This window comes from Triticum aestivum, chromosome 5B (genome assembly GCF_018294505.1).
Source record: "Triticum aestivum cultivar Chinese Spring chromosome 5B, IWGSC CS RefSeq v2.1, whole genome shotgun sequence".
Lineage (NCBI taxonomy): Eukaryota > Viridiplantae > Streptophyta > Magnoliopsida > Poales > Poaceae > Triticum > Triticum aestivum.
Genome location: NC_057807.1, coordinates 366,785,972 through 366,807,697, shown reverse-complemented (window position 1 = coordinate 366,807,697; position 21,726 = coordinate 366,785,972).

The window sequence follows — 21,726 nt, the reverse complement described above, 5'->3', positions numbered from 1 at the left end:
GTGCGATGGCTGTCGGTGGTGTTGAAGCAGATCTGCGATGGTAGACGGGTGCATCGGGGGATAAGTCTTGTTGCGGTCGAAGAGAAGGTCGTGTGAGCGGCCCTGGCAAAGAGGACGACGGCGCTGATGAAGCGAGAGGACCCGATGCAAGGCTATTGGTCTATCGCCGTGGATGAGAAACGTCCATCTCTAGCAGTGGACGACGCGGTCTTGGTAGGCGCTCCGGCATGGTGGAGGACGGTGGCGATGGATGTGGTGGAGGACGGCGGCGATGGATGGGGTGGAGGACGGCGGCGATGGATGGGGTGGCGGACGGAGGCTGGTGTGGGGATGGTGTTCTAGCGTGGACGGTGTATGAATGGGAAAATGGAGGGAGAGGTATGGGGAACCATGTTTTTGGGATGCACCTGTCTGAAATATGGGAAAGTTACGAACTTAGCCCCCGTTTAAAATTTGGACATCTTGTCGGTTGGGGATGGGACGGTAATCTCGCATCTCGCCAATATTTGCCCAGAGCGATTTCGGGCAACGAGAGGGTGGTTGGCGCCCATGGTTGGCGCCCATGGTGTATGAATGGGGCTGATAGGTAGTGCGGTTGTGTCACGTGTGAGTGAAGTTACAAACCTGCCCCTATTGAAAATATTTGCCTACATCGATTTCGGCTGAGTCGAGTTTGTTTTGCCGCCCACCGTGTATGAATGGGGAAATGGAGGGAGAAACAGAGGTCTTTCGGACGAGCTTGAATAAAATGTGTTTTGCTGCCCATGTTTGGCGCCCACTGTGTAGGAATGGGCTCAGAGGCGGTCGTGTCACGTCTAATTGAAGTTACTAACCTACCCCTATTTAGAGCAGATCGGGCCGATGGATTGTCCGTGTAATGGGTATACAGTAATTTCCATCTCCCAAACACTTGGCTTCGGGCAACCGACGTGGGAGTGGACATTTTGCCGCTTCTTTCGAATTTTGGGACAATAAGCATCCACATTTACCGTGGCAACTAAATTTGAATCCATTTTGTATTCCTATACGAATCTTTATAAATCATTCTATGTGTTTTTATATATCTTCAAAAGGACGATAAAGATGTATTCCACTGTCATATATGAATATGGTTTACAAATGCCGATACTCAAATTCAGAAGCTAGAATCCAGTTTAAGGTGAATTCGAATATTTGGAACACTTCATGTCCAACTCAAATGTCACACGCAGCATAATGTGTACTCCCATTTAGATATGTATACAAGCGATGTATCAAGATTCAAATACTGAGTCAATCAACCAAGAATGTACAGAACTAACAGACATATAAACACTTATAGAGTATATGGATCAATAATATCAACTAACATACATAAGCCAGACCACTGTACTTTTTTTGCTACAACAGCATCCTTTTTTTAGCCAAGCTACTACAACATCTTGGCCCTTTCCGATGCGTGCCACTTATGGTCCATCTATACTACTATTATTGCTGAATGCACATTCAGCCCGATTGGCATATTTGTAGGTCTGGCACAACAATCAAAATGAAATGTCTCCGAGTCTTATCAATTAATACAGACTTGTGCTCAAACAAAATTACAAACCAAAAACAAAAAACAATTATTACATGATCTCTAAAACAAATGGTTTGATTGATTACATGAACAAACAACACAAAGGTTATTCAATGATGGAAAGAACATTTCACCTATGATTTACCAAGTGGGAATTTAATTTCCTTTTTTCCTTCAGGACCTTAACAATGTGGTCAGTCTCAGCTTGCTTCGTTTTGAAATCCACCAAATATTTAATGGTTGTCTTGAGTACTGCTTGTGATTGTGTTGTTTGCTTCCTCAACATGTCAACTTCATCTCTAAGTGCAGAAGCAGAATCTCTTTCTACCACTAGTTTAGCCTCTAGAGCATCAGCAGTTGGCAATTCATAATGCACGATTGGGCCGGTGCCACTGCTGTGGGATGATACAACGTCCATGGGGACCTCGCTCTTTGATCTTGGGCTAACCTGTTTTGCCATTAAAGTTCCGATTGGATTCAGAAAAGTTGAAGTTAGCAAAACATCTCAACTGGGAGTTATAACAGCAAACCAGTTAAACAAACAAGGAATTAAAGAGTTTCAATTGGATGCTGAAAAGTAGTTATTAACATCATTGTAACCCGTTGTTGCAGCAGCAAAGCAGTTAAACAAACAAGTAGCTATTTAAGTTCAGGCAAACAGGTAATTCTTAACAGTAAGTATCAAACACATAGATAGGCGCAGTCTATAATAGGATTAACAGGTTGTGGCATTATGTAATCAGTAGCAAACTAAATTAAGCCAAGCAACGTAATTGAACAATTTTGCAATAAGTGGCTAACTAAAATTTCGAGAAGCAGGTAACTGAACTTACGCTAGTTCTTTGTACAGGCACACTGCAACTTCTTTTTCGCTTACAAGGTTGTACGAAGGAGTCCATGGCATCAATTGCTTGGATACGCAGTCCCAATACTTCTTTCTTCCCACACTGCATTGGTAAGTCGAATGGTTAATCTGGTAAGATGGTGCGTCCTTGATATGTTATATGAGGACGTGTAGTCAGACTAGTTGTAGCCACACACATCACACTGGCTTTTACTGTATATTTCATGCGATTACTTTTGGCATATCGAGATCTAAGCAATCTACAATAGGATGAAAAGACTGGCATCCTTCACATTATTGGCGAACTCAGTTCATAGAAACAATAAATTCAACCATTCTGTGGGTAAATCAAAAGCGCCACTGGAATATTTTTCACTACCCCAATCATACACGCAAAAAGGGGCGACGCCACCATAGGGGCTGGTATGGGCGGCCGCCTCGGGTGGCTGGAAAGTGTGCACCTAGTTTGAGTCGTCCAGGTTGGCCCAGGCTAGTTTTGTTCGTCCCAACGCACGAGCAGGCAATGTAAAAAATGAAGAAAAATGTTTCAATTTGGATGGGCCAATAACATAAGTGCAAGGCAGGCCCTATAGCAGGCTCGCGGCCCAAACGAGCGCCTCCCATATCGATCGACAGCAGGAAAAATCCCAATTCATTCGCTCCAGCCTCCAGTCTGGTTCGCTCCTAACCTAGCCGCCGCTGGACAGACCGACACAGCACTTCCTCGCGCCCTCGTTGGAGGGCGGTCGCCGGGCTTCAAGCGAACGGAAGGACAAGAAGATGAAGATCCAACCCTGGGTGTAGCCTGCGCGGGAGGCAGCGGCGGCAGCACGGGCATGGCATCGAGCTTGCGCAAACGGACAGTCGCAGCTTGCAAGATTAGCATGCGCAACGAGCAGGTACATCACATCCCTGATTATATCTAATTCAACTCTTCAATTTCTGGCCAATAGTTAAACCTGACGGTGTTGTAAAACTGCTTGTATGTAGGGAATCTATGAGAAAATGAAACCAATTTCTACTTATTTTATAACTCCCCCAATCAATACTGAACTGACTGAATCTGATGTATCTAATCAAGTTTCCGGTGCAAACATACAAGCTCATGTTGTTCTTGAGCCTGAAGTGTCTAATGAACAGACTGCTAATGAAGGATTTGATGCAAACATTTTACATGCTCCTGGTGATGAACATATAGTGTCTAATGAGGGATCTAATGCAAGCATTTTGCAAGCTCATTGAAGGATTTAGTGTCTAATGATGATCTGCTATGTTGAGAGAGACATAGAGATTTGCAGGCATTGATGACAAGCAAATTATAGTGCATTTTCATAGCTTGAGGAAACGTCGAGGCCATCTACCAGAAAGTCCCCGTATCATGACAACATAGCATAAATACTTTTCTAATCTGTTGTTTGAAACTATTGGCATACTTGTGCAGGATAGATATATTGATATGCAGTTTGCGCACTGGTTATAGGTGCAATTACACTTCGATATTTTCAGCCAGAGAACGAATAATTCAAGCAGGTACAGACCATGTTTGTAGTCCTTGTACACCATGTTGCATTTTGTGTTTTTTGGTGCTTGCATCATTTAGTGTTTATAATCTGAACTACTTTGGATCATTAGCTGGTTTTCAAAGTGCATGTAGCTTCACATTTCTCAAGTTATGTTGATTTCCGGAGTGCAAGTGCCTTCGTATTTTTTAAGTTAAATGTTCGCCCCTGGTAACTTGAATTCGTGGATCCGCCACTGCACACAAATCATACACGAATGCCAGTACGAATTAAATGAAATGCAGGGACTTACGCTAGCTCGTTGTACAGGCTCACTGCAGCTCTGCTTGCGCTTGGGATGTTCCATGTACAAGTCCATGTTACCACTTGCTTGGATGTGCAGGCCTTGTGCTCCTTGCATCCCCCTCTGCATTTTTGACACGGCGAATGGTTGATCAAATAATAGGGATCGACCTTGATGTTGTACCAGAGGACAGATACTTACAAGGTTATACGGGTGTGTAGGATGTGTACCAGGTCCCGTAGCGCCGTCATGCTTCGCTAAAAAATGGATTTGCTTGTTTTAGATGATATCTCCAGAAGAAATAAGAATTAAAGGCAGAGTTGCATAGGCGTGTAAGCTAAGAGAGCAGTGAAAGGATATCCAAACATCGTCGGAACAGTGCACAAGGGAGTGATGTGTGGATTCCTAGTTCGGGCCGGCATTTGGGCATGCTCGCCTAGCTAGAGTGCGGGTCACTTCAGAGCCGTTGAGGGTGATGCGCTAGCATTGGCTGGCCGTGCACGGATGCAGATCTTGAGTGGTAGTGGAGCACTACAATGCTTGGACGAGACCGTTGGTGAAGCCCCAACAGTCTCGGGGGCGGAGGTGCGACGATGTGCTCCATGAAGTAGCCCTGGTGAGCTGGGAGACGGTATCGGTGAAGCGCACCTGATGCGGTGGAAGTCGGTGTCTATGAGGCATGTCGGTTGCGGCGGCCGACGTTGTCGGTGGACCACCCGGTGCGGTGGATGAGGGCGTAGATGAGGTAGCTCCGGTGCGGTGGTGAAGCGCGACCGTCGTCTTCATCGTCGTCGTCCGGCACAGAGGTGGGGAAAGAGACGAGACGAGGGGCGATTCGAACTTTGCTTGGATTCGCGGCGAATTAGGGATTTGAGCAATCTGGGCGCGGAAGGGGACAGTGGAGAAGGGAGATTTTGCAGGGCTGGAATTGGGGCCGCTAGATATTTCAATCAGAAACGTGGAAGTGTGAACTTATTTTGTCGTCGTCCTTTTTTGGGGGGGAGAGGGGGTGGTTGGGTGCTACGCGTCCATCCAACACACGCGACCACCACGACAAGACCCTGGTCTACCTGGTGCGCCTACATTTGAGAATGCAAACGAATCTTCTTTCATTTGCAAACGAAACTGTATGTATTACCATGCCCGTGTTTTCCTTGCAATAATTAGTCATTCGAAACGAGATATTCCCTCCGTTCACTTTTGTAAGTTGTTTCAGACAACTTAAAATGAACTATTTTGCACATTGTCTGAAATGTCTTCAAGGTCTTACAAAAGTGAACAGAGGGAGTAATATAAAATAATTAATGAGGAGTTATTTGAAAAAAAATCAAAAAGGTATCCACGGTATCCACGCTAACGTGGATTAGAGTGTGTGTCACATAATTAGTTATTTGAATTAGAGTGTGTATCACGTAGCGATCTCCAATTCTAACGTGGATTTCACATTTCACTGTATCCATGCTACTTCTTTTAATACAAATTCATATGTATATGATGAACACCATGGTAGTGAGAAAACTTATGGATAGAGTCAAACATATGACCTACAAAATAGCACAACAAATCGAGTCAATGTCAACTTTTCGAAACCTAGTATGACACGAATTTGAAATAATTACCCATATGCATGGTCCTCAGTTCAAATCTTACAATGTACACCAAACTGAAACATCGATATTAAGTCTCGTACTATCTACATTCAAATGTTGTTTTTAGCACCCCCCCCCCACGCGCACACACGCTACATACTTCATGTATCGGTCAATCTTCCTCTCCTAACCACCTTAGGAAGCTATCAATTTCCAACACACGTTCATTCTTTCTCTCCATGTTTCGATCTCTAACTCTCTCAACTACACAACCCCCTTTTTCCACTCTGTTACCAAATGTATTTACCTCACACACCCGCCATTGCACCCCATGCCAAGCTCTCTCTCTCTCTCCCTCTCCCTCTCACCCTCTCGCTCTAAATTAATACATACATTGCCTATCTAGCCCCCCCAATCTCTCATGCGCACGCACGCACGATGTCTATCTAGGTCACTCCCTCGAGACTATCTCACTCTTTCTTCCGCACGGCGGGCCACACTCGCTCAATCTTGCTCTCTTTATCTGAGTCTCGTTAAACCTTGTTTTCTTTCACACACAAATGATATATCTCCCTGTTCGGGCCTCGATCGACACACTCTATACTCTCTCATGTAGATTGTCTATCTAGGTCAGTCCATCCAAGCCGCCCCCACTCTTTCGACCTCATGGCGGGCCACGCTTGCTCAATCTCTCTCTCTCTATCTCTCTCTCTATCTCTCTCTCTCTCTCTTTGTATGTCTCTATTGACCTCGCTCTTTCTCGGACAAAAACGATATATCACCATGTTTGAGCCCAATTCGACCTATTCACATTGTGTACTCTCTCACACACATTGTCTATCTAGGTCACTCTCTCCAACTAGTCTCACTCTTTCGATCGCACGGCGACCCTATGTGATCGATTGACCTTGCTTCCTCCCATGCACAAAATATATCTACACGTCTGTGACTGGATCATCTCTCAAGCTGTATCTTACAGCCCTCACCCTTGCCAAAAGCTCAATCGGACAATATCTCTCCAGAGCATATATATTTGTTCAATGAATGTCGGACCACACTCACTTTGTCTCTCTATCTATATGTCTCTCGATTGACCTCACTTTCTCACACCTTATATTCCATGCATTAATTGAAGCTACCTCTCCATCCCTCGCAAAGCCGGAGCTATTTACATTGCGAGGGGCACTCCAACCTTGGATTAATTTGTGTAGGCATTTATTCCGGTAGGTTTAGATTATATTTTCGTAGCATTCGGCCCACAACTACACCAAACACCATTGCAACCCCTGCAACTCCCCTAGTTTATTTCCCTATGGCTCGGTTATCACTCTCTCGCACGTCCTTTCTCGCCTTCAACGTTGCACCATGGAATTATTGCAAAAAACTCTGTTGTTCTCTTTAATTATTATAAATAAGCTACAAAACTACATACCGATAGTCCACTTGGAATGGAACAAATTTCGACCCACAAATTAAAGTGCTACAAACTACACACCAAGGGGCCCACATGTCATGAAACAAATTTGGACCCATATACAAATTAAAAAATAAAGGACGAGGATCGAACATGCGACCAGGGCCTTCAAGCCACACGTCAATAGGCAACATACGTAGAACAGCAATGTTTGTTGTACCCCCTTTGTTCACATAATGTTTTTATATTACCACAGCCTATTTAATGGATAACATGTAATATTATTTTTAGTACTATTCGCCTTCACTTACTGGTGGGTTCCATGTGTGCTCTCTCTCTCTCTCCTCCCCTTCTGTGTTTAGACGCACGGGCAAACACGAAGAACTCGCGGGCGATGTTGCCGTTGACCATATCTGGACGCATTCACAAGTTATGGCACCATTTTCACGTACTAGCAGCACTAGTCAGTGTGTACGTGCAATGCACGTTAATTTGGAAGTATATTAAGTGCATGCGATATTAAGTAGGATATTATTTGTGTGTTATTATGTGATTAGCACTATTTTTGGCATGAAATTAACTGCACGCTAAACGTGTTGAGCGCTCGACATTGAAGCGGTCTAGGTTGTTGGATGACAAGGAATACATGTGGCTTGATGATGTTTTATATTTAATTTGATACGGCTCTAGCAGAACATTCAATCGATCAAACCATAGATTTCGTTCAGTCTGACTCCGACTTTAAATTATACGATGATCGATATAAAATAAACGTAAATGATAAACGTTCGGATTTTAAGCATGGCAATCCGAACGTTTTTCATGGCAAATTAAGATTGCACGGCGGCGGCGGGGGCGTCTTGCGGTGGGAAGCGGATCCTCTGTCGTGCTCTGTGTGTCGTCGGGCCACTGACCGATGGCGACGGTGGCGTCTTGCGCCGTTGTTGGCGTACTCCTAGACGTTGGCCTAGCTTCAAGGAAGGCCAAAATGTTCTGGACTTTGGAGCGAGTCAACTGGCGGGAGGAGGCGACTAGCGTTGGTGCAAGAAAGCGGTCGACGACGGCCATCCATGCCGCTGAGGGGGGCACTGGCACCCGCGTGGGGACAGGCGCTGTCAATAGCGTGGCGGATACATTCGTGTGCACGGGCACCGACATGGGCGCACACGTCAGTGCACGCGCAAGCACATGCACTGGCAGGTGCACGGGCACTAGCACTGGCGTGCACGTCAGTGCACGCGCAGGCGCACGCGCTGGCAGGTGCACGGGCGCGTGAAAGTCGGCGGGGACCTCATGGAACCCCATGGCATCAAGCTCGGCGACAATGTGCGGCTCCCAGCCCATCAATGCCATGAGGATGGGCGCTGGCGCAGTCGGGGCAACGGGAGCCGGAACGGGAGCAGGGATAGGCGCGGTGTCTTCCCGCAAGGCCAGTTCAAGCTCGTCCCAAAGCGCCTTATGTTCTTGAGACTCCGGTTGGGTGTCTTCCTCAGGAAACTGGAAGACTAAGGGTAGACCATCGTGATGCGGCATGGCGTACGTTTAGGTCAGGCTAGTTGGAGATAGACGACAGGAGAATCAGAGAGGAAGAGAGAAGATTGTAGCGATACCGGGTAGTGCGGGGTTGATTTTAAACTGCGGCTCCGACGACATTAAAAGTGGGAGGAGTTGGGACGAAGGTGGGCAGCGGAGCCTGGTCAAAGGGCTCGCCTCCCGGTGAGCCTGCACAGCGGTCTACTCGCACGCCTCCCTGTCAGCCGGCCCAGCGGTCTGCTCGCACGCCTCCCGTCGACTCACACGCTTGCTCGGACAGCACCTGCCAATGAGAAGCGGGACTCATGGCGGCACGTAAACACCCACGGTTTTAATAGTGAAAGTGTTTGCCTTAACGTGACAGGTCTTTGTTCCAGAATACCTTGGCTCTTCATTTGTGCAACTTGTCATAAACAGCTTGTCTCAAATTGAAGAAACAAATTATGAAGTAATATTTGTGCCATATCACGAGACCATGCTTAGTTTCAAGAATTTATGGTCACTTTAGGATTTTCTGAAATTTAAGATCCAGGATTCGAAACAATATCATAACCTGCATCATGTACTAAATTTTCAAGCCATACATCTATCCTCTTGTATTTCTTAAGAAAGGATTTGGTCAAACATTTTGCTTAGTTAGACTTTAGACAAGTTATATATGCAGAGTAAAAGGATAATCCATCTGTACCAGTGCATTACCTGATATATTAACTCAAGTACTGGGCACGAACAAACGGGCTCAATTATGTGCTCATCCTGGTGTAGTAGTAGTAGTACTAGGCAATGCAGTTGACGGGTGACCTTGGCGAGCGGCGGCCGAGGGAATTGAACCGTCCTCGGCACGGTAGGTAACATTGTCTAGTTACTAAAGCATCCCTCCATTGTTCATCGGAAGTCATTATGGACCGGGGACATGAGGGGAATTTCCTAGGGCTGGAATTCTAGCCGCCATATATTTCGACTCGAAATGCTGAGGCTCGACTGGTTGGGGTTGCCTAATGTGCGTACGACGCACGCCACCAAAAGGACACGAGCCCGGTTTTTATTTTTTTTAATTTTTTAGGATCAACACGAGCCAAGGTCTGGCTGGTACGCCGTTGGGTCCTACCATTCGAGAATACGAAAGGAACCTTTTAAATTGCCGAACGAATCTATGTGTATTACAATGCACGTATTTCCCTTGCAAATACTAATCTCAACGTGGTAATTTATTTATGACGAGTTGTTGAATTAGAGTGAGTTTGTGATTTAGTGATCTCAACGTGGATTTCATATTTCATGGTATCGCTAGTAAGTTTTTCAATGCAAATTCAAATTTAAAAGATGAACAATATAGAGGTGAGAAAACTTTGTATGTATCAAGCATATGACCACACACACACAGAGACACACACGCACGAACACAACAACAATCCAATAATTATAGTGCATCTATTTTTCCAAACCATGCATGTATGACACGGATTCAAAAATACTCCTTCTATTCCTAAATATTAGTCTTTTAGAGATTTCAACAAGTGACTACATACGGAGCAAAATGAGTGAATCTAGACTCTAAAATATGTCTATATACATCTGTATGTGCCAGTCCATTTGAAATCTCTAAAAAGACTAATATTTAGGAACGAAGGGAGTAAAATGTAAGACATGCATGGTCCTCAGTTCAATATTTAAAATGAACATGAAACTGAAACATGAATATTAAGTCTAGTACTACATTACATGCAAATGTTGTGTTTAGGCAGAACTATGATTGTCGGGGGTCAACCCCTTGACCTTAGATAAAATTGTGAAGCTTTGTTTAGGATTGTTTAGATTATATTTGTCCCCACCCTCCCAACCACCGATTGGTTGTGCACCCCCCACCCCTCCTCACCGGGAGAGTATCATGTGCCTCCATACCTTAGATGCTATATGCCGATACGAGTTGCTTGGAGCTTGTAGATCTGAGATATGGCAGCTCACATGATGTCTTAATATTTTTACAGGAAACCTTGATGAGTTTGAGAATTGCACAAAATTTGTACAAAAACTACTCAGATGCCCTTGGATCCCATATCCAACGACCTCGAAGCTCGTATCACCGTAGCATCTAAGATGAAGGAGGACATCATATTCTCCTATATGTAAGAATATCATGTGCTACCACACCTAAGATGCTTTGGTGACACAAGCTCTTCGGAGCCGTTGGATTTGTGACCCAACACCTCCTCGGTGGTAAAAATGGTTTTTTGCAGAAAAGCCCCCAAAGAGTTCGGCCACTGCTTACAAGCACAAATACTGCTCAGATGCCATTGGATCTTAGATCAAACAACCTCAAAGCTCGTATCACCGTAGCATCCAAGCTGTGATAACACCTTATGTTTCTCGCACGGGAGAATATGAGGTGCTCCTGCACCGTAGATTCTATGGTAATACGAGTTCATGGAGATCTAATGGTCCATGGTAGGAGGTTTGGATGTTTTTGCAATATACGACTGAGAGAGTTTGGGAAATGCACAGAAAGTACAAGTACTACACATGTGCCATCTGATCACTGATCATACGACCTAGATGCTCATATCACCGTAGCGGGTAATTAAGCTACAGGGAGCACCTAATATGAGAAACGGGGAGCCGTTGGATCCAAGATGCAGCGGCACACACGAGGCGTGAATGTTTTATTTGCAAAAAAACTTTGGAGAGTTTGGAAATTGCGCATAATTATAAAGACTACTTCCAATGGTGTAAAAACTCGTATCACCATAGCATCTAAGTTGCGGGGTGGATGTGATATTCTAGGTCACTGTCATTTTTGTTCGTAAACTTGCAAAATACGTATAACTCGTGTCATTACTTGTCTAACCGCATAGTGTTTGTTCAAAAAAACCATCCTACACTGAAATATCGGAACAACACACAGGGGTCCCACTTGTCATTAATCAAATTTGGACCTAAAACTAACAAATCTGAAAGACGAGATTCGAACTGGCAACCTGGACTACAAAGCGTAAGTCGATAGCCTGAAACAACAACGGTTGTTGGCTTTGTCCCATAACTTGATTTTATAAAGTATTGCGTTGAGTAGAGTAGAGGGAGTGCCTCGTCAACACGTGCATGGCCGTTGACTCACTTACTGGTGGGACCCGAGTCTGCGATCTCTCTCTTCTCTCCATCGTCTAACCTTTGCACGGGCACACACGAAGACCGGCGCTAGCTTGCCGTCGTGTTATTACAACTAAAAAAAGCTTGGAAAATAGAAGAATCGCCTAGAACAAGAGACGTTGTGGCTGGTCGATATGGAGCTAACCACATCTATCCTCCGTGCCACGTTAGCATGATGAAGTTGTGTGGCTAGTGGGGTGTTTTCGACTGACTAGTTGGGTCCCTAGGTCGAACCATAGGTATATTTTTACACACACATTTTTCCTCCGTGCCGAGACATGGCACACCCTACCGCGCGGTTTCGGGGTCCTCCCGGGTGGTGCACTGTCATGCTCAATATGTGATACTATCCTAAAGAGACTCAAAGGTCCCACCAAGGATAGAACCGCATATTGAAACGCTTTTGCAAGGTGGATATCATTACATCAACATTACATAATAGATGGGGATACATACAAAAGGCATACAATGCCACACGAATACAACATCACAATACATAATAGCATCATCCGACTACGGGTGAAACACAAACAGAAACTCAAACGACATCCACCATGCTAGCCCAGGCTGCCGACCTGGAACCTATCCCCTGATCGAAGAAGAAGAAGAAGAAGCACTCCAAACAAGTAAACATCACTCTCGCGTCATGATCATCGCATAACCTGTACCTGCAACTATTGTTGTAGTAATCTGTGAGCCACGAGGACTCAGCAATCCCATTACCATGGGTATCAAGACTAGCAAAGCTTAAAGGGGAAGGAAGGGGTAAAGTGGTGAGGTTGCAGCAGCGACTAAGCATATATGGTGGCTAACATACGCAAAAAGAGCGAGAAGAGAAGCAAAGGAACGGTCGTGAAGCTAGCAATGATCAAGAAGTGATCCTAAACTCCTACTTACGTCAAACATAACTCAAAACCGTGTTCACTTCCTGGACTCCGCCGAAAAGAGACCATCTCGGCTACACATGCGGTTGATGCGTTTTAATTCGAATTTGGTGTCAAGTTATCTACAACCAGACATTAACAAATTCACATCTGCCCATAACCGCGGGCACGGCTTTTGAAAGTTTATACCCTGCAAGGGTGTCCCAACTTAGCCCATGATAAGCTCTCGCGATCAACGAAGGATATACCTTCTCCCAGGAAGACCCGATCAGACTCGGAATCCCGGTTTACAAGACATTTCGACAATGGTAAAACAAGACCAGCAAAACCACCCGGATGTGCTGACAAATCCCGATAGGAGCTGCACATATCTCGTTCTCAGGGCACACCGGATAAGCTAAGCGTACAGGTACCGATGTAATCCTAGTTGCCAAGGAATTGTCCCGCACGGTGCTCTTGTTTGGACCAACACTTAGAGGAGCACTGGCCCGGGGGGTAAATAAAGATGACCCTCGGGCTCCGGAAACCCAAGGTAAAAAGGGCTAGGTGAGGCAAATGGTAAAACCAAGGTTGGGCCTTGCTGGAGGAGTTTTATTCAAAGCGAACTGTCAAGGGGGTCCCATAAATCACCCAACCGCGTAAGGAACGCAAAATCCGGGAACATAACACCGGTATGACGGAAACTAGGGCGGCAAGAGTGGAACAAAACACCAGGCATAAGGCCGAGTCTTGCACCCTTTACCAAGTATATAGATGCATTAATAATAATATAAGAGATATTGTGATATCCCAACATAATCATGTCCGTCATGGAGAAATCTTCAACTTCACCTACAACTAACAACGCTATAAGAGGGGCTGAGCAAAAGCGGTAACATAGCCAAGCAATGGTTTGCTATGAAGGGTGAAAAAGGTTAGAGGCTGACATGGCAATTTGGGAGGCTTGAAGAACAAGTGATAGGTAGCGCAGCAAAGCGATAGAACGAAGCAACTAGCATAGCAATGATAGTAGTGAGATCTAGGGTAGCGGTCATCTTGCCTGAAATCCCGCAAGGAAGAAGAACGAGTCCATGAAGAAGACGAACGGAAGAAGCCGAACCAAGCGTAGACGAATGAATCCTCATGATCGCAACGAAACGGGAACTATCGAGAGAAGCACACAACACGGTAAACACACCACACGTAGACAAGACATGATGCACAACAAGCATGATGCATGACAAAGATACATGGAGCTACTCATGGCAAGAGATGATGCATACAAGAGCAACACATCAAAGCAAGTTTAAATGAGGCCGGAAACAACATATAACTAATCCAGTAAGTCCTCATATGCAAATTTCAAAATTGGTTCAGATCTGAATAAACCTTATGTTAAAGTTGTTAAACAGCAGGTTAAGATGAACCAAGATGATCTACACGAGATTCTAGTCAAGTACCATATAAAGTTCATTTAGTTCGGAGCTACGGCCTAGAAAATATGAGCAAAACAAGTTAAACATGGCATTGATGCAAAATGCATACAAACATCAAGCAAACACCTCAAAACAAGGATGCAACATGATAATATGAAGCTACATGCAAAATCAAGCAAGTTTCATATAGAGCAGACTCAAAACGGAGCAACGGTTCCACACATACACTCTATACAAGTTTAAAGGATAAGCTGTCCAAAACAGTACCTAGGCATATTGCAAGCATCAAAAAAACATGCTACAGCACCCCAACATGAGAATAAAAGGCATTGACATGATGTACAGGTAAATCATAACAAAACATGAACACTGAGCTATCTCCAGAAATCACTAGAACATGCTCAAAAAGTCATGGCAAGATTGCAAATAGTAACAGTTTCAGACTTTGCAGAAATAACATCAGGTTGCAATGTTTAGAGCTATCAAATAGCATGTTACAGGAACTTATCATGGCAAACAAAGGCATGGCATGATACTACTAAATGCGCAGAACAAAAGTCCTTTACTGACCATGAGCCAAAAAGGATCAGAAGATATGATGGCACCCATGTAAACATGGCAAGTTATATGACAGATTCAAACATGGCAGGAACAATGATAAGTAGGCATGTTGGTGAGCTTGGACCACTCACCACAGAGCAATACATGGCATGAAAAGGTAACCAACAGTAAGAAGACATGTTTTTCAAGCTAAGCATGGCAAGAACAAGTTCATAGGGTGCATGGATCACTAGCAAAGCACATGGCGAAACTGAACTTAATGTTAACAGGCTGACAACAACACTATTTAGCAATTTGAGAGCAAGATTACAGCAAGCTACAGCAGGCTATAAATGCAACCAGGGGCATGGATGGATAGAGAATGACATGTATAACAAGACATCCTTAGTGAACATCTCCATATTATGCATAGAATGACTTGTAGCAGCAGGTTTACATGGCAACACAATATAACAGAAACAGCCTAATAAAACAGCAACAGCAAGTATCCTACTTAACAAGCTCGATGCATTCACTACAAGACTCACAAAAATACATGGATTGCACCCCTGTAAAGATGGCATGATGTAGTTCAAAACTCATGTAGGACTCATGCTCATAAGATGCACACATCAAATGCAACAAAAATGACAAATCACCAAGTAATAACAGTTTTAGCAGATTAATATCATATAGCACTCTTGCAACAACGATTAGGGCATCAAGATGGACTCAAACAAGCATGGAACAATGGAATGAAATTTAGAGCATCTCACAATGAACATTTCGATATATTACATGCACAAAACGGAGCAGTATGCAACAAGTTATGATGAGATTAACATGGGACCATAATGCAAATATTTCAAGGACTTAGGCAAAATCGGGGTCAACCTCAATCAGATCTGGATCGGGCACGAGAACCGAGGTTGGACGGGCTCTCGCCGGAGTTGCGGTAGAAGGCAGCCGGAGATGAGGGAGAGGGCACCGGAGAGGGTCGGGATGGCCGGAGGGAGTCGGGGCCGGCCGAATCCGGAGTGGAGCAGCGCGGTCGTCGGGGCGCGCGGTGACCGGCGCGGGATCCGGTGAGGCTCGGCGGCGGGGTCCGGCGACCGGTGGCCGCCGGCTGCTCGGGCGAGGGAGACGGGCGGCGGAGCGCAGGCAGCAGCGGGCGGAGGCGCGCGGGCCGGGGAGGCGCGGGGCGCGGGGCGGCGCCCGCGGCGGCGGCCGGCGGCGAGGCGCAAGGCGGCGACGCAGGGGAGGCCCGGGCGGCGGAGCGCGGGGGCCGATCCGGGCTCTCGCGGGCTCAGGCGGGCCCTGGATGGGCCTGCAGGGCCGGCGCTATGGAGGCGCGATGGAGACGGCGGTGGGGTGACGTGGTGGCGCGTGATTCGTCGGGGGCGGCGGGCGGACATGTCCGGTGTGGGATGGACATGTCCGGCGGCAAGAGGTGGAAGAAGACTAGGGTTCATCCGGGATTTTCGGGGGGAGGCACAAATATATAGGTAGAGAGAGCTAGGAGGGTCCAAATGAGGAGCGGTTTTCGCCCACACGATCATGATCAAACGACAGAGAGCATGGAGGGGGTTAGGATGGGTTTTGGGCCACTTCGGAGGGGTGTTGGGCTGCAACACAAAGAGGGCTTTTACGGTTACCCGGTTAACCGTTTGAGTATCAAACGACCTCCAAATGGCACGAAACTTGACAGGCGGTCTACCGGTGGTATACCAAGGCCGCTTGGCAAACCTCGGGCCATTCCGAGAAAGTTTAACACCCTCTCATGACAGGAGACAAAGGGGGGACACCAGAGGACATAGGAGTGCCGGATTGCAAAACGGACAACAGGGAAAATGCTCAGATGCATGAGACGAACACGTATGCAATGCAATGCACATGATGACATGATAAAATGCAACACGCAAGCAAATGACATAGCGATGACGGCGAATAACTGGCAGACACCTGGCGCATCGAATCTGGGGCGTTAGATGCACGCATATATTCTTCCTGACATGGGACACCCTACCACGCGTTTTCTGGGTCCTCCTCGGTCGTAGCGCCGAAGCAAGTAAATGAGTCGTCAAATCACGAAAGACCACCTTTCCCAATGAGTACATCAGTGAAGCACGGTGGCTAGCTAGTTGGGCTAGTTCGACCGATTAGCTAGGCCGCCGCCACATTTGTTTTTTGCCCCTTTTTTATCTACTTACCAGCAGGTAAATTTAAATATCCACCACAGCGTTGCTCTTGTGTTTGGGTGCGGTGGGATTTTTAATTTTTTGATTGACAGGAGCAGGCGCGACAGGATTTTTAATTTTTTGATTGACGGGAGCAGGCGCGGCAGCAATTAGTCATGATGACTCCGCCTGTAAAACCCACTGCTCCCTGATGTGAGAAGTCGTCGACAGGTGTTTTACCATGGTGAAAACCAAAAGATTCCCCGCTCCTCGGTTGGCTCCCTCCGCCTTCCCGTAGATTGCATTGCCTTTTAGCCATTTCGCCCCCTTTGCTTCCTCTCCCCATTGCTTCTACCTGGTGCCATGGCGGCGCAGCAGATCACGGAGTCCGAGGTGAGGCTCCTGACACAGGAGCTCCAGGCCAAGGATGCGAAGCTCGGGGCCAAGGACGTGGAGATCTGTGAGCTCAAGGAGGAGAGGAGTGCCATGCTCCTCCGTTATGTGCGGGAGTTCACGGAACTTCAAAAGCGACAGGCGTCCACCACAAAGATGCTCGAGGCGTTGGCGGCGTTGCTACAGAAAGCGGGGGATACGATAGGCCTTCAGGGGAGCCGGCTGGAGCGGGAACGGGCCGATCGTGACGAGGTCCAGGATCGCCTCGGCCGCTTGGTGAACCAAGTTGCCACGCACGTGTTGCGGCTGCGCGATTCCTACCATCGTGCCAGCGTGATCATGCTAGCCGTCGGGCTAAACCCGTTCGACCACCCGGTCGACTTCAACGAGCTGCGGCTTCCTGACCTGGTCTCCTTCTTCACCTATATCTCCGAGGAGCTGAGCCGTCTCCGAGCGATGGTGGGGGCGGAGCTGGACAAGGAGGGGTTGCGGGCTGCCATCGCTGTTGCCGGGTGAATCCTTTCAGGGCTCCGTCACCGGAATCCATTCGTGCCATTGGACGCCGTCCTTGACGAGCTGGCTCCCGTCGACCAGGAGCGGGCTCTGCAGGCGGTTGCACCCTGCATCACCAATGTCGTGCGCCTTGAGAAGCAGAGGGACTTCGGTGGTGTTTAGGCGCCCTCTGCATGGTCATGTCCATGTCTCGGTGCAACATGACCGTTGGATCAAACTCAGACAGTGCAGATCAGTCACTGTAGCACTAAGCATGTGGGTGTGTTTGGTTGCATTCTCATCTTAATATAGTTGTTTCCTCTTCGTGTATTTGTGTTAACCTACTAGTGTGGACTCATGCACCCTTCATGCACTCTGCCAAACACCCAAAAGTGGGTCGAGAAGGGAACTTTTGCTCCCATCCCGTGCACCCTTCATACACCATGCCTAACATTATTCGTGCTTCATATGGTTCATGTTTCATGGAGTACTGTAGCACCGTACTCTCCGTGAGCTGTAGACCTAGTTCTGTTAACATTGATCTCACCATTCATTCTCGACCGGACAGTCGAAAAAGTGGTACTATGTTACTACATTACTGTTCATATAGTTGACATGTGCACAACATCATTTGTTATCATCATATCTTACTACACTAGCAACAAGATTATGCAGTGCTGACGTATGAACCACTGCACATGCCTAGTAATAGGAGCACTGTGTATGTTCAAGTGGCTGCCGTGTTTCGCACTCCTCCATCGTAAGAGCGGAAATGCTTGTTGTAATCATTTTTTTCTTTAGAAAAACAGTGGACTGATACGTCCATTTTGCATCATACTTTTATATCAATATTTATTGCATTATGGGCTGTTATTACACGTTATGTCACAATACTTATGGCTATTCTCTCTTATTTTACAAGGTTTATCATGAAGAGGGAGGATGTCGGCAGCTGGAATTCTGGCTGGAAAAGGAGCAAATATTGGAAACCTATTCTGCACAGTTCCAAAAATCCTGAAACTCCACGGAAGTTACTTTTGGAACTAATAAGAATTATTGAGCGAACAAAACACCAGAGGGGGCCCACACCCTGGCCAGGAGGGTGGGGGCGCGCCCACCCCTACTGGGCGCGCCCCCTGTCTCATGAGCCCTCTGGTGGCCCTCCGGTGCCAATCTTATGCTATATGAAGGCTTTTACCCTGGAAAAAATCATAAGCAAGCTTACGGGACGAAACTCCGCCGCCACGAGGCGGAACCAGTCTAGGGCTCCGGCGGAGCTGTTCTGCCGGGGAAACTTCCCACCGGGAGGGGGAAATCATCACCATCGTCATCACCGATGATCCTCTCATCGGGAGGGGATCAATCCCATCAACATATTCACCAGCACCATCTCCTCTCAAAACCCTAGTTCATCTCTTGTATCCAATCTTGTATCAAAACCACAAATTGGTACCTGTGGGTTGCTAGTAGTGTTGATTACTCCTTGTAGTTGATGCTAATTGGTTTACTTGGTGGAAGATCATATGTTCAAATCCTTAATGCATATTACTACTCCTCTGATTATGAACATGAATATGCTTTGTGAGTAGTTACGTTTGTTCCTGAGGACATGGGTGAAGTCTTGCTATTAGTAGTCATGTGAATTTGGTATTTGTTCGATATTTTGATGAGATGTATGCTGTCTCTCCTCTAGTGGTGTTATGTGAATGTTGACTACATGACATTACACCATTACTTGGGCCTAGAGGAAGGCATTGGGAAGTAATAAGTAGATGATGGGTTGCTAGAGTGACAGAAGCTTAAACCCTAGTTTATGCGTTGCTTCCTAAGGGGCTGATTTGGATCCATTAGTTTCATGCTATGGTTAGGTTTACCTTAATACTTATTTTGTAGTTGCGGATGCTTGCAATAGGGGTTAATCATAAGTGGGATGCTTGTACAAGTAAGGGCAGTACCCAAGCACCGGTCCACCCACATATCAAATTATCAAAGTACCGAACGCGAATCATATGAACGTGATGAAAACTAGATTGACGATAATTCCCATGTGTCCTCGAGAGCGCTTTTCTCATTATAAGAAATTGTCCAGGCTTGTCCTTTGCTACAAAAAGGATTGGGCCACCTTGCTGCACTTTATTTACTTTCATTGCTTGTTACCCTTTACAAATTATCTTATCACAAAACTATCTGTTACCTACAATTTCAGTGCTTGCAGAGAATACCTTACTAAAAACCGCTTGTTTTCCTTATGCTCCTCATTGGGTTCGACACTCTTATGTATCGAAAGGACTAGGATAGACCCCCTATACTTGTGGGTCATCAAGACTCTTTTCTGGCGCCATTTCCGGGGAGTGAAGTGCCATTGGTGAGTGCAACTTGGTAAGAAAACATTTATATAATGTGCTGAAATTTTCTGTCACTTGTTACTATGGAAACTAATCCTTTGAGGGGCTTGTTCGGGGCATCTTCGCCCCGACCAGTAGAGCAAAGAGTTACTCCTCAACCTACTAAACCTACTGAAAATGTTTACTTTGAGATTCTTTCGGATATGATAGATAAACTACTAGCTAATACCTTTACAGGAGATGGAACATTGCATCCCGATTTACACCTTATCTTTGTGGATTACTTAAACTTGTAGGTATTCCCGAGTATGTTGTCGAAAGGAAGGTATTCCCTTTATCTTTAAAGGGAGATGCATTGACATGGTATAGGCTATGTGATGATATGGGATCTTGGAATTATAAACGATTGAAGTTGGAATTTCACCAGAAGTTCTACCATATGCATCTTGTTCATCGTGATCGTAATTACATATATAATTTCTGGCCTCGTGAAGGAGAAAGCATCGCTCAAGCTTGGGGGAGGCTTAAGTCAATGTTATATTCATGCCCCAATCATGAGCTCTCCAGAGATATGATTATTCAAAAAAATTATGCTCGGCTTTCTCTTAATGATCGCACCATGCTCGATAGTTCCTGTGTTGGTTCTTATATGCTAAAGACTACTGAATTCAAGTGGGATTTATTGGAAAGAATTAAACGCAACACTGAAGATTTGGGTTCCGACGATGGTAAGGAGTCAGGTATAACACCTAAGTTGGATTGTGTTAAATCTTTTATGGATACCGATGCTTTTCGTGGATTTAGCGCTAAGTATGGACTTGACTCTGAGATAGTAGTTGCTTTTTGTGAACCTTTTGCTACTCATGTTGATCTCCCTAAGGAGAAGTGGTTTAAATATAATCCTCCCATGGAAGTAAAAGTAGTTGCACCTATTACAGTTGAAGAAAAGACTGTCACTTATAATGATCCTATTGTACCTACTAGTTATGTTGAGTGTCGGTGTCAAAACCGGCGGATCTCGGGTAGGGGGTCCCGAACTGTGCGTCTAAGCGGATGGTAACAGGAGACAAGGGACACGATGTTTTTACCCAGGTTCAGGCCCTCTCGATGGAGGTAAAACCCTACTCCTGCTTGATTAATATTGATGATATGGGTAGTACAAGAGTAGATCTACCACGAGATCAGAGAGGCTAAACCCTAGAAGCTAGCCTATGGTATGATTGTTGTTCGTCCTACAAACTAAAACCCTTCGGTTTATATAGACACCAGAGAGGGCTAGGGTTACACAGAGTCGGTTACAATGGGAGGAGATCTACATATCTGTATCGCCAAGCTTGCCTTCCACGCCAAGGAAAGTCCCATCCGGACACGGGACGAAGTCTTCAATCTTGTATCTTCATAGTCCAGGAGTCCGGCCAAAGGTTATAGTCCGGCTATCCGGACACCCCTTTATCCAGGACTCCCTTAGTAGCCCCTGAACCAGGCTTCAATGACGACGAGTCCGGTGCACAGATTGTCTTCGGCATTGCAAGGCGGGTTCCTCCTCTGAATACTTCATAGAAGATTTTGAACCCAAGGATAGTGTCCGGCTCTGC